General features: G+C 40.3%; 1 long non-coding RNA gene across 6 annotated transcripts in view; it reads right to left on the bottom strand.

The window, feature by feature from the left end:
• Positions 1-342: 342 nt before the first annotated feature.
• Positions 343-19994, bottom strand: part of LOC103557177 (uncharacterized) — a 63299-nt gene continuing 43647 nt past the window's right edge. For 2 of the 6 annotated variants that reach the window (XR_011529826.1, XR_011529828.1), the window contains exons 2-4: positions 14742-14812; positions 3494-3589; positions 343-1357 (exon numbers count right to left, since the gene is read on the bottom strand). This is a non-coding gene — a long non-coding RNA (uncharacterized lncRNA). Of the gene's footprint in view, positions 1369-3493; positions 3590-11649; positions 11806-14741; positions 14813-18225; positions 19937-19994 lie in introns of those variants that run through there. The other 4 variants (XR_546396.2, XR_011529827.1, XR_011529829.1 and 1 more) reach the window with 4 other exon arrangements.

Below are 19994 nucleotides of genomic sequence, written 5' to 3' on the forward strand. Positions count from 1 at the left end.
GAGGCAACACAAATAAAGACAAAAGCCAGCATGCTAAGAACACAGAGAAGAATGAAACCATGCCCTTGGTAACATTTTAGAGGGACTGGACTATGGACTGCCCGTCCTAAATTTCTGTTAGATAAACATTACTTGTCCCTGTGGTTTAAGCCACGTTTAAGTGCCTATTATGGTACTTGCTGCTGAAAGCATTGCTAGCGGAGATCAGTGTGTGTCCTGTTCATCTCTCCAGCCTTAGTACCAAGACCAGTGGCTGACACGTAGTAAGCGGCCAAAGAATATTTGTTGAAAGAATAAAAAGATGAGTGGATTTTAGTTCAGATACAAAGCATCAGACCTAACTTGTGAGTGGTAAAGATATTTTATTTATTTTATACTGAATTTTTATTGAGTATAATTTCTCTGAAAACAAAATGTGCCATGCATATTGTTTTGCCTTATACCGCTTTTTTCTTGCTAACCAAACCCCAGATTTCTTGACCCTTGAACACAGTATCTAAGGGAGGATAGACCCCTCTCCAGTCCCAGAAAATAAATGTTGATTAGCCCATGCCAATCATGGTGGTCTCATACCAATTGCATGATGGGGTGTCTTATGCCTGGGCATGAGAGACAATTGTGGCCAATGGGGCTAATTCTGCTGGGTACTTTGAAGAAAGGTATTTTTCACTAAGAAAAGGTGGTAAGTGGAAGGAAATGATCCTCTTCTCAGGTCTTCATATGATGTCACGACCTCCATCAGCCATCTTGCAAAACAAAGGATAAAGCTTGAGGACTAAGCCACCACACTGAGAATGGGAGCATGGAGAGATGGAAAGAACTTGCGTCCTTCATGACACGGTTTAGCCAGTCTAGGAACCAAACTATCCCCAGACTCCCGGCCATCTGATAAAGATACCATTGATAGAGAATCATTGAGAAAGGGGGATTTCACCCTTATTCAAATGGGACGTTAAAATTTTTAATAAGGAATATGCGTTAATGTATTACTTGTTTACAAGTTCATAATCAATAAAAAGAATTAATGGAAAATCTATTAAACAGTCATAGTTTTTGTTCTTTTGTCCACATCACCCAGCAACTGGTCCTGTTCTTGCTTAAAGTTTCTGAAGAACCAGACCAGTGATGCACAGCAAACAAGGAAAGTCCCTCCTGAGCTCTGACTCTCGATCTCTTCCGTGAACACTGTTCCCTCTGATTTCTCATCATGTGTTTCTTCATCTTGCTCAGGCTTTTCTGCAAGTTGTCACAGCACCGAAAATCTCTCTTCACTTCCAGGCAAACCATCGAACCTTTCGATCTTGTCATTAGCTGCTAGGCCTCCCTCCTGTGGTCGTGGCTGGTTGAGGAAGGACCTCTGTTGAATAACTGATTTATGTTATTTACTTTAATAGCATTCCTGAAAAGTATTGATAAAGGTACAGAGCTTCCTTCAAATGTTGGAAAGTTTAAGCAACAAAGCAACGTTAAGTTGTGACATTTATAAAACATGGCATTTATTGTTTGTTGATTTATTCATTCACATTTCACACATTCTCCCTTGGTGCTAAAAACAAAGAGCTAAGCAGGCATAAGAAAGATCAAAAACCCTCACACGCTAGGCAGAGGCAAGGACCTGAACAAAACAGAAGCTAAAAGAAAAGAATGACAAATTAAGCTTTATGAAATGGAAGGAGGGAAGGAAGAAAGGAAAGAAGCCCTAGCTCATAGAGTCTTCTACGATTTAGATTTTCTCTCAAGTAAGATATTAGAGAATCACAGGTTAACCTTCTAAACGCAATAATTTTCAAATAACTTAGAAGTAGTATGGTCTTGTTTATTCTAAGATGTGCTGTCATTAACTTAAAAATATGCCTTTGAAGACAAAAGCCATAAGGATGCTGTGATTTTTTCCTACAGTAAACCATTTTTCCTATTTATTTTCATTGACCCTATTGAAAACCTTGTTTTTTATTACCTTGTTTAAAATCTAAACCCTCAATAGGATAGCAAAGCATATTTTAATGAAGTTGAAACCTGTTGCAACTCTGAACAAGTCGAAGACCAAAAACAAGACTTTAACCTGTCAGCCAGGCAATTTTCTAAACCTGTCACTAAACTGTGAATCCAGCGATCCCAAAGGTCAGCAGAAGTGAAGGCATTGCACAAGTTGATACCAGTACCACGTCCTCCGCCAAGAACGCTTGGTGAAATAAAGGGTTCCATTGTTTCAATCGATCGACCTAGTGACTTAGTCAGGCCTTCGTTATACTCATTTAGTCGAAGAGACAGAATAGAGTCAAATAACTGTTTTAAGGTAGAAGCACTTCAAAGTAGTGCTTAAGGGCTCCGAAGTTTGATAGATCTGGGTTTGAATCTTAGCTCAATCAGCTGTGAGATTTTATTAAGTCCATTTAACTTCTCTATAACTCAACTTCTCCATTTGTGAGATGGGGATAGTAACAGCTCAAATGCAGCAGACTGCTAGCTGTCTCTCAGGACCCACTCTCCTCTTCTTCCTCAGCAGCAGAATCTTAATTTTTAGCTAGGCACACAAATGACTGCAAAAGAATCTCTTTTATAACTAGGCTGGTCATCTAAGTTCTGGACATATGTGGAAATGGTACGTGCTGCTTCTGGGAAGTGTCTTTAAAGAAAGGGGTGTGGCCTCCCCACTCTTCCTTCTTCCTACAGTTGGAATATGGACATGATGGCAGGAGCTCTAACAGCCTTCTGTGTTCATCAGGTAACCTTGGGAATGAAAGCTACATAAGCCGGAAGTACAAGACAGAAAGAGCTTGAGTCCGTGCCACCATGCCATACCAGTCCTGGACTGACTACTTCCGGACTTCCTCAACAGGAAAGAAAAATAAACCACTTGCCTTAAGCCATTGTTTTGGGGGTATTTAGTTCTTCTCTCTCTGTCAACACTAATCTTAATTGATAATACACCACAAAGAAAGGTTTTGAGAATTAAATGAGACCATGTGCCAGCTATATAGCAAGTGAACAACAAATGCTGCCTATTATTATTATTATTCAGAGATAATACTATGGGCTGCCAGTCCTGGTGGTCTAATGGTTAAGATTTGGCGCTCTCACCACTCCGGCCTGGCCCCGTTTTCTGGTCAGGGACCCACACTACCCATCTGTCGGTTCTCATACTGTGGTGACTGTGTGTTGCTGTGATGCTGAAAGCTGTGCCACCGGGATTTCAAACATCAGCAGGGTCACCCACGGTGGACAGGTTTCAGCAGAGCTTCCAGACTAAGACAGACCAGAAAGAAGGACCTAGCCACCCACTTCCGAAAAATTGCTCATGAAAACCCTATAAATAGCAGTGGAGCATTGGCTGGTACGTCACTGGAAAGGGAGAGGATGGAGCAAAAAGCCCAGGCAGGGTTCCACTCCGCTGGACACAGGGGCGCTAGGGGTCAGAATCCACTCCACGGCACTAACAACAACATTACAGGCCAAATATTCAGAAGAACAAAATACATCTAGCAAAGCTTACCTTTTAGACCAGTGGCATTAAGGAATTATAAAGACATCTATCAAAGGATAAACTCTCTCCTGGGAAGCAACTTGCGATGTTATTAGAATAAATTACCTGCAATAAAGAAAAGAGGTCAAACAGACCTGCAATAACTCCTAATCCCCATGGTAACCACATAGTTTCTTACATCAAGTGTTACCCAATGTTCTTGGTCTGAAGGACCCTGAATTTTAAGGAGAAATTTAAAGTGGAAACTAAAAGCATGTCCATGTAGTACCCCGGAAAGCAGACCCTTCGAATGGCGATGGATGTGCTGCCCGATAACCTCAAATAGCAACAGGAGCACTATGCAAAGAAGCGGCAATTTTGGAAACAGAAATAAACTCCAAAAGCTCAAAAGAAGGACCATTACTGAAAAAAATATAGATACATTATAATAAATTAAAAATAATAAATATATATATATGTTTCTGCATCAGAAATTGTCAAGAATCATTTGAAATTACATAAGGTGTATCATAGATATTGACGGAAAATTTGAAAATTCAGGGGCAGCCTCGCTCTACGCTAATCATAGACTAGGTCCAAAATATCATCGTAAAAGCTTTCTATTAATGCAACCAGTAGTCTTTCAAAGATTCTGTTGACACGATGTTCATCTCTTTTCCATTACTCTTCTGCTGCCAGAACACATCTTAGATCGCTATTTTGCTTTCTCTAATAATTATAATACCAATTCTGTTGGTTTTACTTACTTTTCTAGTTACCTGTACCTAAACTCACAGCCTAGGTATCTTCAGACCCTGGCAGAAAAGGCAGGAATACATTTTATAATTGCTAAGTATAAAATTAGCATTTTAGGCATCCCCATGGCAAAGAAAGAACTAGCGATGGAGTCCACCAGTGGTAGAGGACAATGGCCATACTCCACCTCACCAGGATTCATACGTTTTTGGGATTGAGGCAAGAAAAAAAGGGAGATGTAGGTACTAGAATCAAAATTTTACAAGTAAATAAATGTAACGCTCAGAGGTGTTAACTTGACAAAGGTCACACAGCTTGTAGGCAGCCCAACCAGGATTCGATTCTAGATCGCTCCAACTCTATAGCTAGGGCTCCTTCCAGCGAGCCATTCAGCCTCCACCATGTGCTAACAACAGAGAGCAGGAAAGCAGGGCTTTGCCCTTAATGCTTGCAATAGTAATGCAATAATCATGAATGTGCCTGGGAAGTTGCAGAAAAGATAAAAATGGGACTCAACATTGAGAAATACTTATTAAGAGATTTCAGATGAAGGAAAAGGTACTCTTGTGGACTGATATATTTTGGGACTCAGTATCTTTCAGATTTTAGAAAGAAAATAGAAGGAAATACATGTGCCATATATTATGACACACTTCCAGCAGGATCTGGAGAGAACCCCGTTATCAAACCCATTCATATTTCTGTAGTGAAGTGTATGAATATTCACACCAAGAGGGATAAATAAAGACTATAAAAGTCATACGTCAGTTCAGCAGTTTTCATTGCTAAATGAGTTCAAGTCAGGTCAGGTTTTGAGTTTCTAAACTACTTCCTATTTTCATAGCTTTTTGGATTTCGTAATTGCAGGTAAGGGACATGGACCTGGACTATATCCTGTCTCACCAGGTGGGGGAAATGCTAATGCTAGACTGACTGACTGATTTACCAGAACTGACTTTCCACTAACAGAGTGAAGACACCATATATGCCAACTCTGTCCCATATACTTGGCACAAGCTTGTTTCCTGCTTTGTGACTCAGTTACAGTGCAATATGTGACTCAATTGAATAAAAAAGTAGGCCATGGAAATGAAATACAGGTCAGTCTACTAAAATCCAGGTAAGCTATGAAGCAATTCATGCGTGACTGTTCTAATTTAATGCTAAAACTACAGTTGACTTCCAAATTTTATACTTTACTTGCAAATAAACAATTCAGAAAATTAGGAGGTACTACACATAGATTATTCGTCCTTGAAATTCAGTCATCAATGTACCATTAAGGTCCATCTTGTTCGCATCAAAGACATTTGTTACCATACCTTACTTTGACAAATGGATTTGAAATAAACATTCAATACATTAAAATTCAGCAAACAATCACTTTGACCCTGTGACTGCATAAACCCATGGAGTGATTCAATGTGTCATCGTCTGTCATCTGTTGAAGAGCCTCTATCTCTGGATTTTGAAACTACAGATAAATTTGCAAGTAAGCATACAGTTATCAAACAAAAATCAACCACCGGATCCCTTACGTCATTAGGCTTTAGTATTACATTGATATTTTTCTTTCCTCTTCTGTGTCCATCTCTTCTTATCTTCAGTCATCCTTGATTCTACAGCTGGGAATATCTTCCCATTAGATGTTCATGTGATTCTTATTTTTAAATGTTGAAGTTTGTTGCCCTTGGTCTTCAAGGGATTCATCAATTAATAAATCTAAACACTAAAAAAAATAGTAAAACTAAAAATGAAACTAGACATCTGAAAAAAATTTTGACATGACTGTTTCCCTTAATGAACTTGAGACTTGTGTTTATGCGACAATGGTTATCCTTCTTCTGAGTTCTCGCCTTGTAAACAAGTGGTAGAGTGACCACTTAATTAGACCATGTGCTGTAGGGAATGTGCACAGTTTTAAAACTGAGCGAGCAAAGACAAAACCAGCACGTAATTTTTCAATTATTGCACAGAACGTAATGTCTGGCTTATCATAGCCTAACATAAAATACATGAACATTATTATTTTATCAGCTCTCAATTCAGGTTTTTTTTCCCCAATCTCATTCTTTCAGAAGCACATGTAGCATCAGAAAGAGGCAACCATCCTTCTGGGTAGAAATGCACAAAAATAGCTAATTACATCAAAAACAGAAAACACACAAAACACCTGTAAAAAGGGTAGATGACAGGTGGCTAAATGCCATAACTGTTTCACAAGTGTGACCATTAACCACCAAAATTATTTTGTTCTTAAACAAACATAGTTTGGAAACAAATAGCATGTATGTTAGAAACTGCCCCTTGACTGCAGGAATTGCAGAATAATCAGATGTGCCTTCCCTTCACCGCCTCCCCTGCAGTAACTCGTGAATGGTTCAGATCCTGCTCATCTGCTTTGTGGCCCCACCAGGCCCTTGTTGCCTTTTCCACTATCTGTATGCAAAATGGGTTTCAAAGAACCTTCAAGCTAGTTTTCAGCTAAGAGGTAACTAAAATTTACCTGCATGGGTATTTTATGGAGCATCCAGAGACAAACTGTTAGACCAATGGGAATCTTACAATAAAATTTACTGATCCAATTTTCTGATTATTTACATGAAATCATTGATGGCCAAAGAGTACTGATTTGTCCAAGGGCACACACTCTTTTTGTGGCAGAGCCCAGACAGAACCCAGGCCGTCCAGCTCACTCTCCCGTGCTCTTTCCCCACGGGCTCCCTCCATTTGTGTTTCACGTATGGGATCACATCACTGGGGTAGAAGCTTTTGGTAAACAGGCGCAAAGTCCTTTGTCTTCCAGTGGGCTCCTCAATTTCCTCATCACCATCCTACATTTATGATTTTGTAGGATTTTACATCATATTTTCTCCAGAGCATTTCAGGAGCTATACTGCAAATTTAAACTATTGTTTCTCCTATTTATTTGCAGTTAACTAACAATTTTTATAGTTATGAGGATAAGAAGTCCAGAAACCCTATCCGTGGTGTAAGTGGGATCACCACCTATCTGCTGAAAAGGTTCTGGTAGGAGAAAGAGATGATAATGAACAAATCAGTAGCCTGTGGAGTGGATAGCTCTCACCAGGAGACTCCGGCTACAACGCAGATGAGGCTGGCTCTGGGGTCAAATGCCAGAGCTCTGGGCACTGTCACCAAGACCATCTCCAGGACAAGCTTCAGGTACGCAAAAGGGACAACAGGAAGTGCTTTCTCTTTGGGGTAGAAAAGGACTATAAGTTGAGTATTCCCCAAAATTATATTATTTGTATTAGTTAAAAGAACACAATAGTAATATAGTGTGAAATAGCATAACGGTCAGAAAACAAACATTTGCTTCTACGTTTACTCAGAGTTGCTACTCCTTGGACAGTGAGGGCGACACCATAATACCACTACAGCGGAAGATCCAGGGCAATGGATTCGCGTCAATGCCCATGGAAGCGGGTTCAGACACAGAGGGAGTCACATGACTCCTTTAGAAGACAGAATCGGCTTTAAGAATTATCAGGAAACAACCACAAAGGAAGGGTCCAGGATATTTACTTTACTTCACTGTTTATTACGTGCTTTCTCAGGTGTTGTACGCAATATGATGTTTATAAATGAAATCTCACTTAGACCCCTATGTTCATTGCAGCATTATACACAATAGCCAAGACATGGAAACAACCTAGCTGCCCATCAAGGGACGAATGGATAAAGAAGATGTGGTATTTATACACAATGGAATACTACTCAGCCATAAGAAATGATGAAATCCGGCCATTTGTGACAACATGGATGGACCTTGAGGGTATTATGCTGAGTGAAATAAGTCAGAGGGAGAAAGTCAGATACCATATGATCTCAATCATAAGTAGAAGATAAAAACGACAAAAAAAAAAAACACATAGCATTGGAGATTGGATTGGTGGTCACCGTAGGGGAAGGGGGGAGGGCAAAACGGGTGATTAGGCTCACATGTGAGGGGAGGGACTATAATTAGTTTTCGGGTGGTGAACATGATGTAATCTACACAGAATTCGAAATAGGATGTATATCCGAAAATAATAAAAAATAAATAAATAAAATAAAATAAAATTCGTGATTAGCAAAGCAAAAAAAAAAATAAATTAAATAAATGAAATCTCATGTCAATCTGCAATAAGGCCCCTCAGAACAGGGCCAAGACATCCTACCTGCTAGAGAGTTCTGTCTCAAGTTTTAGTGACCACCTGCTCCTAGCAGAATCATGCTTTGTCATCATTCTCAAGTTTCCAAGCCATGACTATAAAAATAGTAGAAATAAATTCGATATAAAAAAGATAGAATTTTACCTATAGGCTTTTAATTTGGTTTATAAAGTACACAGAGGCCTAGGAGACATATTAACAATGGACATTCATATAAAAAATTATTCATATTCAAACCCTGTACCTTCTCAAAACTGTGACAGCAGATGCATTTCCTCTAGAAGGACATCACCTTCGGCCTTTGTTTCACCTTGAGTTAACCAATGAGGAACTTTAAGGTATTATATGCAAAAGTATTTTGAAAAATATAACAGGTATAATCTTAGTTATTATCTGTATTTATCTACATCCAACTTGCCTCAAGAAGAAAAGATGTGAGACAACTCCTAACTTTAAAAATATAAAAACAAAATGATTACATCAGAAGCCTTGGAAGAGATTGCAGCAAATGACTCTGAGCTTCCTGGCAGCCAAAGCAAAAGAGAAATTTAAGGTGATGTTTTCTTTCTTTCCTTTGGTCTGATAAGAGAAACTCTATAAGTTTACACGAAAAGACAGGTTTTCCTTTTCCTGGTATTATCTCATAGGGGGAATTACATATGAATGCCAAAATAACAGACCCTGAATACTGCAATGAAGAAAACTGTCATTTGTGGTTGGTGCAGATGCTCCAGAGGGTTCTTCAAATTAGAATTTCTTAAGGTGGAAAAAGATAAGAAAGCAAAATTAATTCACGAGCGTAATTGTTTGCCTCAGAGAACTAAATTATTGGAATTGAGCATTTCACCACCTCCTGTTCTAACCTGACTCAAGGATTTTGCTTGGAAAAACTAGAGCAGCATCTTTTTTTTTTCTTAAAGATGGGCACCTGAGCTAGCATCTGTTGCCAATCTTCTTTCCCTCCCCTATCTTCTTCTTCCCAAAGCTCCCCGACACACAGTTGCATATTCTAGTTGTAGGTCCTTCTGGTTGTGCTGTGTGGGACGCTGCCTCAGCATGGCCTGATGAGTAGTGCCATGTCCGCGCCCAGGATTCCAACTGGCGAAACCCTGGGCCGCCGAAGCCGAGGGCACCAACTTAACCACTCGGCCAGGGTCAGCCCATATAGCAGCATTTCTGACAATGTGACATGAAGATCCCCTGCATCAGATACTTCGAGGCTCCTTTTCAAAAGTGGAGATACCTGGACCACACTCTACACTATTGAGTCAGAATTTCAGGTGTGGATCTCCGGAATCTGGACTGTAAATAAGTTATCCCTGTGAATTGTGTACATGTGGTGCCGCGTATTAATGATCTCTCAGGATCAAACTCATCCTGCTCTATTTAACCTTGTGATGCTGAAGCTGGATCTCTGTAACCCCATTTCTTCTTCGCCATAGGCTCGCTGCTAGGTTCTGCCCACGGTGGGGCCCTAGGGGGAGACAGGAAACCAGGAGGGAGGAGACGGACCCCGCTGCTTCCAGTCTGCTTGCTGATCCTGTCAGGGTCCCCCAGCTGTCTCTCTTCACCTTAGCAGTTCTAACTCTCTGGTGGCAGTTGGTTCCAGTTTCCACTTTGTTTGCATCTCCCAGAAGCAGCCCCATGGCACTCCGGGGGCACCGGCATCTCTGACTGCTGGGATCCAGGTTCCCTGGGCTCTCCATGGACTTCCTGAGGCACCGGCACCATCCAGGCAGCTGCCTCCCCTCTGGGGCCTGGATTCCTCCTCCAGGCTTCTGGGTGCCAACCACCCCAGCCTTCTCCCCTGGCCCCACTGGCCCAGTGTGGGTAATTGCTTCCTGCAGTTGCTCTCTGGGTTAGGTGTGTTCTCTTTGCCCTTTCAGTCCTCCAATCCCTGTATCACCAATTCCCTGTATTAATTCTCTCTTACAATCATTGGTGTGCTTCTTTTTTCCTGACTAGGACTCGGACACACACAAATGTTAGAGTTTGAGTTCTAGTGCCTTGGTGTGTGAAGGAGATAAGTATCCCTTAGCCAAGGGATCTCTCAATTACCAATTGTTGAAGTCCTTAAAAGACTGGTACTGAGAGCTTCGACTATGATATTTTATTGCCTTAAGAAATTTCCAGAAGCTTTGGGTTACAGACGAGCACATGACAAAGCTGAAATTCTGGTATTGAAAATTAAAACTTCTTACGTAATCTTTCCCACATTCAGAGCTAACCAAGCTCTACGTGGCGGTGGCCCACTCACGAGCCTGCCAGCAGAACAGAAATTGTTCTCAGGAAAGATCTGTATTCTTCATAAGGACTTCCACAGAAAGCATTACTCACATTCTCTGCAAGGCAAAGACCAAACCTTGGCCTTATATTTAAAGCCATCCATGATGCTGCAGCTACACAACTCAAACTCTCTTCCACCATCCTCGTTAGGGTGTCGCTTCTGCCCCAACTGGTTGCTGTTGCTGCCACGCCTTCTACTGTGTGTGGATTCCCGCCTCCTGACCTTGGCTTACATGGTTTTCTCTGCCTAGGAGTCCTCACTGAATCTACAGATGCCTAAAGCAGTACACATCATGGGAACTCAACACGTGTTGAAACTGGCTCCCATTGCCGTCCTTCTATGTCAAGCCTTCTTTAAGATTTTTCTGTTTTGAACTGCCCATAGTAGTTACTTTATGTACACATTTTGTACACAGCAAATGTTATCTTGCGAATTGCTTATATATATGTCCAATCTTCCTTCCTAGAATATAAATTCTTTATGAACAAGCCATATATCATATATCCTTATATCCCCACAGTGCCTCACAGACCTTGCATAGAATAGTGACCAATAAATGTTTGTTGAGTGAATAAATAACCTATGAATGGTTATCTACTTTTTTGAGTCATTCCTTTCTCCTCAACTATATTATAGATACCTCCAATTCTTTTGCAAATTCAGAAGACATCAAAAATATCCAATATGCGTTATACTATGTCCACAGTGTTATAAGTTCTTCATTTGTCTAGATCTGCATAATATGTTCCATACATTAACTATTTAAATTTTGGTGCCAATTCTTTGGAACCATTTTCCATTTTAACCAAGGAAACTCAGGCTCCCGGAACTTAAGTGACCTTGTCCAAGGTCACATAGTAAGACAGTGATATTCCTGGAATCTGACAAGGGCTCTTTTCACAGACAGGGCAGGATCTCTCGGAAAGCCAGTGCTCAGACAGTGATGATGACCATGACGAGCTCACCTGACAGGCAGATTGCTCGTCTTCCCCTGCAGAGACTCGCTCCAACACCAGGAGCAACCTGGAAGGAGTGACTCACAGTTCCCAGCAGCAGTGCCAGTTCATGTGCTGGGCTTCTGATCACAAGTCGAATGAGCAGGCCAGGGAGTCGGATTTCTGCTGGATTTAGAAAAGCATCTCTGAGTGCATGACAGGAGCCCAATGGGTTGGTGACACTACTGCAGCTCTTGGAGGATCCCCACCCAGCGACCTGCCCCAGCCAGGAGCATGGCTTTGGGAGGAAGAAGGCAGGCAGCAGAGAGGTAAGTGCAGCTTCCCCAGCTCCCCATCTTCAAACTAGCGTGGTCACTGGGTGACCCGGTCCTGTACATTGGTCATAAAGTCTAGGGAGCCACTGAAAGTCTTACTGGCCCACAAAATTTCAAATACGCTAGCAACATAGAGGGCCATTGTGCAGATAGTTTGAGCACGCTGAAAATATGTTCCACTCCTGTTGAGCTCTCTGAAAAACAGGATTAATACAAACCTTTGATGGCACTCTCCAAGGAGGGCTTGTAGAGAAGAATATATTTTATAAAAATATTTGTTAACTTTACAGAGCTTGCAGATAATGTCAAGAGGTACCCAGGTCCTCCGGAGTGTCCAAAATACGTAATTAACTTCTAATTTTCCTCTCTATAAGATTTGATACATACGATGGCCTTATTACAAGACAAACACCAGGTCAGAGCAAAGATCAAACCTGGTAAGGCTGAATTCCCTCCATCCGTTCAAGTAGATAACGTCTCTCAAACTTTGAGTCAAAAGAATCACCCCCATTGTCCCACTTCCTCCCCCGTGCCCCCTTCTTGGCCCCCTCTGGCCTCCCCTGCCCTTTGCCTAAGCTCCTGGTCTTCCCTTTCCAACTCTTTCCCTTCTTGTTCTCCCTCCTTTCTTTCTTTCTGAGGAGTAGGGGCTTACTTCCTCTAAAGCCTGCTCTGAGGAGTCAACCCTGTTTGCATAAAATAAAAGTTAGAAAACTGAAAGTTTCATGAACCTAGGGCCGAGGGGAGAGTCATGAATTTTACTGCACAGTCCATCGTCCGTAAGTTCACGCTATCGGCAGAGAACTTGGCACAGTTTTTCTGAGTAATCCCTCATCCACCCACGTCTTATGTTGGTAAACTATGTACTCAAGAGGAGTTGGCAGGAACTGTCAGAGGACTAAAAATTATAAATTAAATGTAAAAATCCGTCTGCAGTTACAGGTAAGTATTTTCACCATTAGAGAAATGTGCTATTTTGCCATTATAAATGATTCTGTAATTTGGCTTTTCACCATTATTTAGAGGTCTTTATAGGATTATGAGCAATGTTTCATTTTCTGACAAAAAGAAAATTAGCATCCTGAAGATGAACTGTTGCTGGAGTTAGGGCAAGGATAATAGCAGTTTAGGTTCCTGAACATGAGCAGATAGAAAATCAATCCAAATAAACCAGCAGAAGGAAGACAAATTGGAGCCACGCAAGATGATGTAACGATGAAATGCATTCATGAAAACAGCCATGAGGTTAATTTACTTAACACTCTCTTTCATCCACGGGAGTCAGCAGATTATCCCAAGGTGAAGGAAAGGGATAGGTGTAACCTTGTAAGAGGAGAGCTGTGGGACTCAGCTTCAAACAAAGCCAGCCCGAGAAAAAGGCACAAAGGCGGAATATGGCACTTATTTGGTGTTACCGGAAGGCAGCCAGGAAAGGTTTGCCCTGTGTTTTATTCCAAAGCCTATAGTTTAAATGGGTGGTTCATGGGGCTGGTCTGGTGGTGCAGCAGCCTGGGGTTTGCCGGTTCAGATCCCAGGTGCAGACCTGTGCACCACTTGTCAAGCCATGCTGTGGCAGGCATCTCACATATAAAGTAGACAAAGATGGGCATGGATGTTAGCTCAGGGCCAGTCTTCCTCAGCAAAAAGAGGAGGATTGGCAGCAGATGTTAGCTCAGAGCTAATCTTCCTCAAAAAATTAATTAATTAATTAATTAATGGGTGGTCCAAGAAGATGCTCCCAGTTGCCTTGAAGACTCAGGCACCCAGACACAAATGACTGCCTCATATAGCCACACATGCTGTGCACTGCACAACTCCAGGGGGCGCCGTTCACATGGACTATTATGTGAAAAGAGACCCCTGAATTTGTGAGATGTGGAGGCCCTGCAGAGTAAATCACTGGGGTCACATAGAACAAGAGAAGAAAGCAGGATCTAAAATTGAATATAAAGTACAGTGGTGATTTTTTTTTAATAAAACATAGATACACAAAAATGACCAGCAGGAACTACACCAAAGTAATAAAATTTCTAGAAGTACACATGCGTTCACTTTTTCTTATTCCTAGTTTTCTGTATTTTCAAATGGAATAAATTAGCAGCTTTTTAATAAATTTACATTTAATAAATTAGTAGCTGAAAACATCCAAATTCATACTATTTATAGCTTCAATGTTGTAAAGTGTCAAGGATGTAATGATTAGAATGCTTTCTATACACATGGAAAATCCTTAGAAAAATTGGGCACTATTTTTCTTTTTTTTCCTTGAGTTACTTTTTTTTTACTGAAGTCATATTGGTTTATAACATTCTATAAATTTCAGGTGCACATCATTATATTTCAATTTCTGTCTCTATTACATCATGTTCATCACCCAAAGACTAATTACCATCCATCATGGTACACATGTGGGTTCTACATGTGTTTACATGTTAAACTAGATTGCATTTTAAACTATTCAGTAAAATATAAGGATTCGTTTTGCTCTTGAAAGCCCTGACTTTATTGTAAATGCTAGCGAGCGTGTATACCACACTTCTGAAGGTAGACCAGGGTTCAAGTACCACTCCCTCAGGTCTGAGGTTCTCTAAGCGCTGCCCACCTCGTGGGTTGGCTTTCATCTAGAGCTCATACCTACCAGCAGGAACTGGACCCATGTGACTCCTGGTTTACAGCCAATGGAGAGCGGGACTGTCTGCCCCTAAACCTATCACAGGCAGGAGGAGGGGACTGGTGTAGATTAACCAGGACTTACCCTGGACCAGGGATCGCTCCATCACTGCTACATACCTTGGAATGGCCGGAATCAAGGGCAAATACAGGCTTTGTGGAGCCTGGAGCTTCTTCAGTCTGGGGGTTCTCTTTAAGTAAAACAATAAAAAAAGACGAATTCATTATGAAAATAAATAGTTATTTAGAATGGGGGGAAAAACCCAAATTATAAATTTTAAAAAGATGCAAAATGCCATAAACATCACAAAATCCAGAAAAGAGAACATAATAGTTTTACTAATTAACTTCCTGTCACATCCCTATTATACTTTTTTTTACCTTTTTTTGTCCAAATTCTCTTTGATTGCCTCTTCATGTGATAATTGTGTAACAGTTGATAAAGAAAAAAATAGTAATACTATTGTCTTTCCTCTAGCATACATAATTTGAAACTCTTTTTATTATTGATAATTTCAAAAATTTCTTTTCGCTTCACAATTTGTTATCAGCAATGTCATATAAATTTGCAGGAATGTTATCAAATTTAGGTAAAACCCTATCAAGTTAATTTTTTCACATATGGCTACCAAATTCCCACAGTCTAGCTTCTGGATCCATCCCTCTCAAATGTTGAATGTCCTCTACTACCTACACACTTTCAGCACAAGGCACGACATGACCTCCTCATGGCTCCATCCATCCTGTGTATGGGTTAGCACAGCACAACATGCGATAGGACTATTTCTGGAAGCCCTTTCTACACCAAGGCAGCTAACTGTACATGGGAGTAATTGCAAACCAGGTAAATATATGCCATTAAACCCAAATAAAAATATTCCAGGGGGCCAGCCCTGTGGCATAGTGGTTAAGTTCGCTAGCTCTGCCTTGGTGACCCAGGTTCGCGGGTTCAGATCCAGGGTGCAGACCTACCCACTGCTCATCAAGCCATGCTGTGGTAGGCATCCCACATATAAAATAGAGGAAGATGGGCACAGACATTAGCTCAGAGCCAATCTTCCTCACCAAAAAAATATACATATATATTCCCTATTCATCAGCTCCTTAACTGGATCTCAAAAATGCTCCAGGTCACTGCATATCATGCAACTGAAGGGCAAGTGTCATGGAGGGGAAGTTAGAGAGTGAAACAAAAACCAGTCCTAACTGATGAGAGTTGCAATATCCCATTACTACAAATTTTACAAAAACACATGACCAGGTTAAATCAGTATCCAGGTCCCATAAAATTGCATTCTATTTGGGAACAAGCTATCAAAAAATGCTGTCTGGAAAAAAAGCAAGATAGTGCACAATAGATTTTTTTGTTATTATGACTGAATTATATCTACTTATTAGTTAATGGGTTAATAATTAGATAACATATTATACTCCTGATGCAAGTCTGTATCCAATGGCGTGAGAAAGGAGGAGGTAAACACAGAACTATATCAGCAGAGTCTGCCATTGAAGAGCTACTGATCTGAGAGGGGCATCAGAATCTATAGGCAATCATTTTCTGCTTTAAAATAATTGATAGATTAAAAGAAATCAAATATATCTTGGCATTAATAACAGCTTCATTTCATATTATACATATTAATTAGGAAAAAAGAAAGGCTAGAATAAACCTATTCAAAAAATAGCTTGGTTGGAGAATCATACAGATGCGGTACAAAGAACAGTGCCTACCGACCGACAGCATCCGTTGTTTCATCTTGGATACAGAGCTGTTTAACATTTTCATCAGTTGTGTGGTTGATGGACTAGAGCGCGTGATGATTAAATTTACAGATAATAGCAAATTGGAATAAGTGGTTATTACTTTGGAGGACAAGATTAGAATTAAATGACCTTGCAAAGCTGGAAAAGCAGTCATATAAATAGACTGATGAGCAATTGCGTTGAGAAACGTGTGGAGAAGTACACTGAGGAATTTTCTTTTTAACTACACAAACAAAATATAGCAAATTCTTGAACAAACATTTTTTAAATGTAGAAATCACCATCCATCAGAAATTCTATACACATCAGTAAGGACAGCAATTACATTTTTAAAAATGCTTCATTTTGGAGGTGGTTTAACAACAGTGTAATTGAAAGGAAATAGAAAATAATATATTTTCCCACTACATCTGGTAGCGTGAAATCTCTCCTGGGTGGAGGTTTACTATAGTTCGGGAGAAAATGGTTTTCTGAGGGCATTTGACTACACAGCTTCTGCATCTGATAGATTTCTTCACTGAGTGGAAGGAATGTCAGAGCCGTGAGACAGGGGACCTAAAATTGGGGTCTCTTTAAGTCAGTTCAACCAGTACTTATAAGACATTTACACGTAACATTGCACTAAGTACTACGGGCAACAAGATACACAGGGTATGTGTCTGTGGGCAAAGGAGGATTTAGAAGGATTGAAAACACAGCAATAAAATGCATTTTCTTCCTTAATTGAATAGTAAATAAATTCTACTTATTTCAAAACTAAAATTAGTGGCATTTGTCACTTCTATGTGTCATTTCTCCAAGGTAATATTCTGAGATAAATTGAATGTTAATACAAATAAATATAGAAATATTTGAAAAAATAAGTGTCATGCCCAGAGCAACATCACAAACACACTGAGGGTAGGTTTGGCGAGTTAGTTACTAGGACTGCGCCCCACACATATCAAAGGACCATGACTGCCTTCCAGAACATTATCGCTAGTTAAAAATCAATGCATATGTTTATTCTGGGCACGGGTCATTTTATTACTCTGCTTTGCTGGTATATGAAAGCCAGTCGCAAAGGCTTAAGGATGTCTCATTAACTTCGCTGAGAGAGTGAAATATATAAAAAGATAGGATTAAAACAGTGGAATTAGGAAACATCTGAACCCAGGAACCCCATGGAAAACAAATCATCATTTATATTTTATGCACGTGATTTCATCCAATTTTAAAGATAACCTATGAATGATTTATAGTGTTTCCCCACTCTAACATACGTGTTAGCTGTACTTTATCATCAAGGATAATAAATGGTCTAAGAAATTTCCTACTCCATAGAAAATAAGCATCACTTCAAGAAAAAGCAACCTTTATTGTTTCTTAGGGAAGGTTTCAATATATCATTTCTTTACAAAAATAATAAATTTAAGGTTTGGGGGTATAGAATATTTGACAGTCTTAGCAGTAGAGGGCCATTTTGTAACTTGCACTTCCCCCAAAAGCACTGCAGATTTAAAATCCTCCTCTGAGTAAACTCTCTGTGGCTGTAAGTCTCAGGACTGGTGTTACTACTTCAATGGGATTTTTTGCATTGTATTTCCTCATAATTATAAAAGGTCACATATCAAATGAATTAGAGGGAGTGCCTTTGGTGGGAGAGGAGAGAATGGGAGTAGGGATTGAGAAGTAAGGTAAAAAGTTTAAAAAAAGACTAAAATAAGAGGAGCTTTCATGGACTGAGTATGAGAATAAAGTAAAATGAATTAAGGAGAATAATGTTCTTAAGCGTTCTAAAGTTTAAAAAGTATTTTAAAAAGGGAGGGTGGCAGTATTTCCTGGGTGGGACAAAACTCACCTTGCACAGTGGGTTTCAAGTTTTCACTAGAGCAGTGGTTCTCAGAATGTGGCCCCTGGACCAGCAGCATCAGCATCCCTGGGAACTTGTTAGCAATGGAAATTATCAGGCCCCATCCCAGAGCTAGTGAACCAGAAACTCTGGGTGGGGCCCAGTAATCATAGTTTAACAAAGCCATACAGGTGATTCCACTGCGTTCTAGAGGTGGAGGACAATATTAACAACACCTGGGAGCTTTTAGACCTCCCAAAGCCTGGTCCCAGGCCAATTAAACCAGAATCTCTGGGGATGTGGTTTTCAACACTCAGGTGCTTCCAGTGTTGGGCAGAGAATCACTTTCGGAAAAGACCAACTGGCTGAGCTCCAAAATTAACCCAGCTTCAACAGGATTCGTTGAATCTTGAACTAGTTGCTTTACTTTTTTCTCAATGAAAGATTTTCTTAAAAGAAATATGAAAACCACAGACTGAGTACCGTGAGAACTGATTAATTCTATTTCAATCCATTAATGCCCTCGTCGGCAAATCTGCACCCCGAGGGAATGGGGACCCTACAGCTCAATGTTTGTATGTGCGGAGAGGAGGAAGGGAGGGTGACCATCCAGACCCCTGCAGCCCGGTGAGGACACCTGCACAGCCAAGAATCTGGAGAAAGGGCCACAGCCCCAGTGAAGGGGAGGCTGGGGGAGTCCCACCACCGACATACAGGCGGGCCCAGACGGGGGGTTTAAAAGAACAAAAAGTGGATATGGTGTTACAGCCAGATCTCAACTGCGTCAATCAGAGCTTACATGAGGCTCGCCTTGTACAGCCAAAATGGAGATTAGTCAGATATAAAGATAAGTTATCTGTGAAATTATTTTGCAAAATAGTGGGGAAATTTTTTTAAATTGCTGACTTTGAATGTACATGCAAATTTCCAGGCACTTATCTCAGCAGGTTGTACCCAATCATCGCCATTAAAGGTTCTTTGGAATATGAGCTGGGTGTTTACCATAAGGAAATGACAGGTTTTTCAAGAGACGGTGTTTCCCAGGCTTCCCGTTGGGAGCTGGCAGCAAGAGAAAAGCCCAGGACTTTTCTGCTACTGGTTTCTCTAGCACCAAGATTTCAAGAAATTGTGCTGAAAGTTTAGCAAACACCATTGGAGGGATTTCCATTCTTCATAAAAAAGAATAAACACACAAAACCTGGGATAATAATTTAGCAATTGAATTATAAAACATGAATATTGGATATTACAAGTTAAAAGAAATTAGATTAGTTTAACTTTCAATTGAAGACACTAGGTGATGAAGTTACATAGAACTTTAAGCTGTATTAAATAATTAAGAAGATTTGAAATTTGGTCCAGACATATAAAATACTGCAGGTACAAAGAAATAGAAGGCAAAAGAGAAAAAAGAATAGTTGGGAGTCTCAACAGTATAATTTCTTATTTTTAGAACTGCATCCAAATGTGCTTTAGTTTTCCCTACAATAGTTTAGAAACTTTAGCTGCCCCAGAGTCACCTGTGAGGTTTGTTAAAACACAGATTGCTGGCCCTCATCCCAGAGTTTGAGTCCAGAGGTCTGGAGTGCTGGCCAACTTTGAATTTCTAACAAGTTCTCTGGTCATGTTGATGCTACTGCTCTGGGGACCACACTCTGAGAATCACTGATTTAGAATACTGAATAAATTCCAGCACGTGGAATTTGTTTAAAATTACATAACATGTAAGATTTACAAAGGGACAAAGAATAAGCCAATAAATATACTTGACCTACCAC

This window comes from Equus przewalskii, chromosome 19 (assembly GCF_037783145.1).
Source record: "Equus przewalskii isolate Varuska chromosome 19, EquPr2, whole genome shotgun sequence".
Lineage (NCBI taxonomy): Eukaryota > Metazoa > Chordata > Mammalia > Perissodactyla > Equidae > Equus > Equus przewalskii.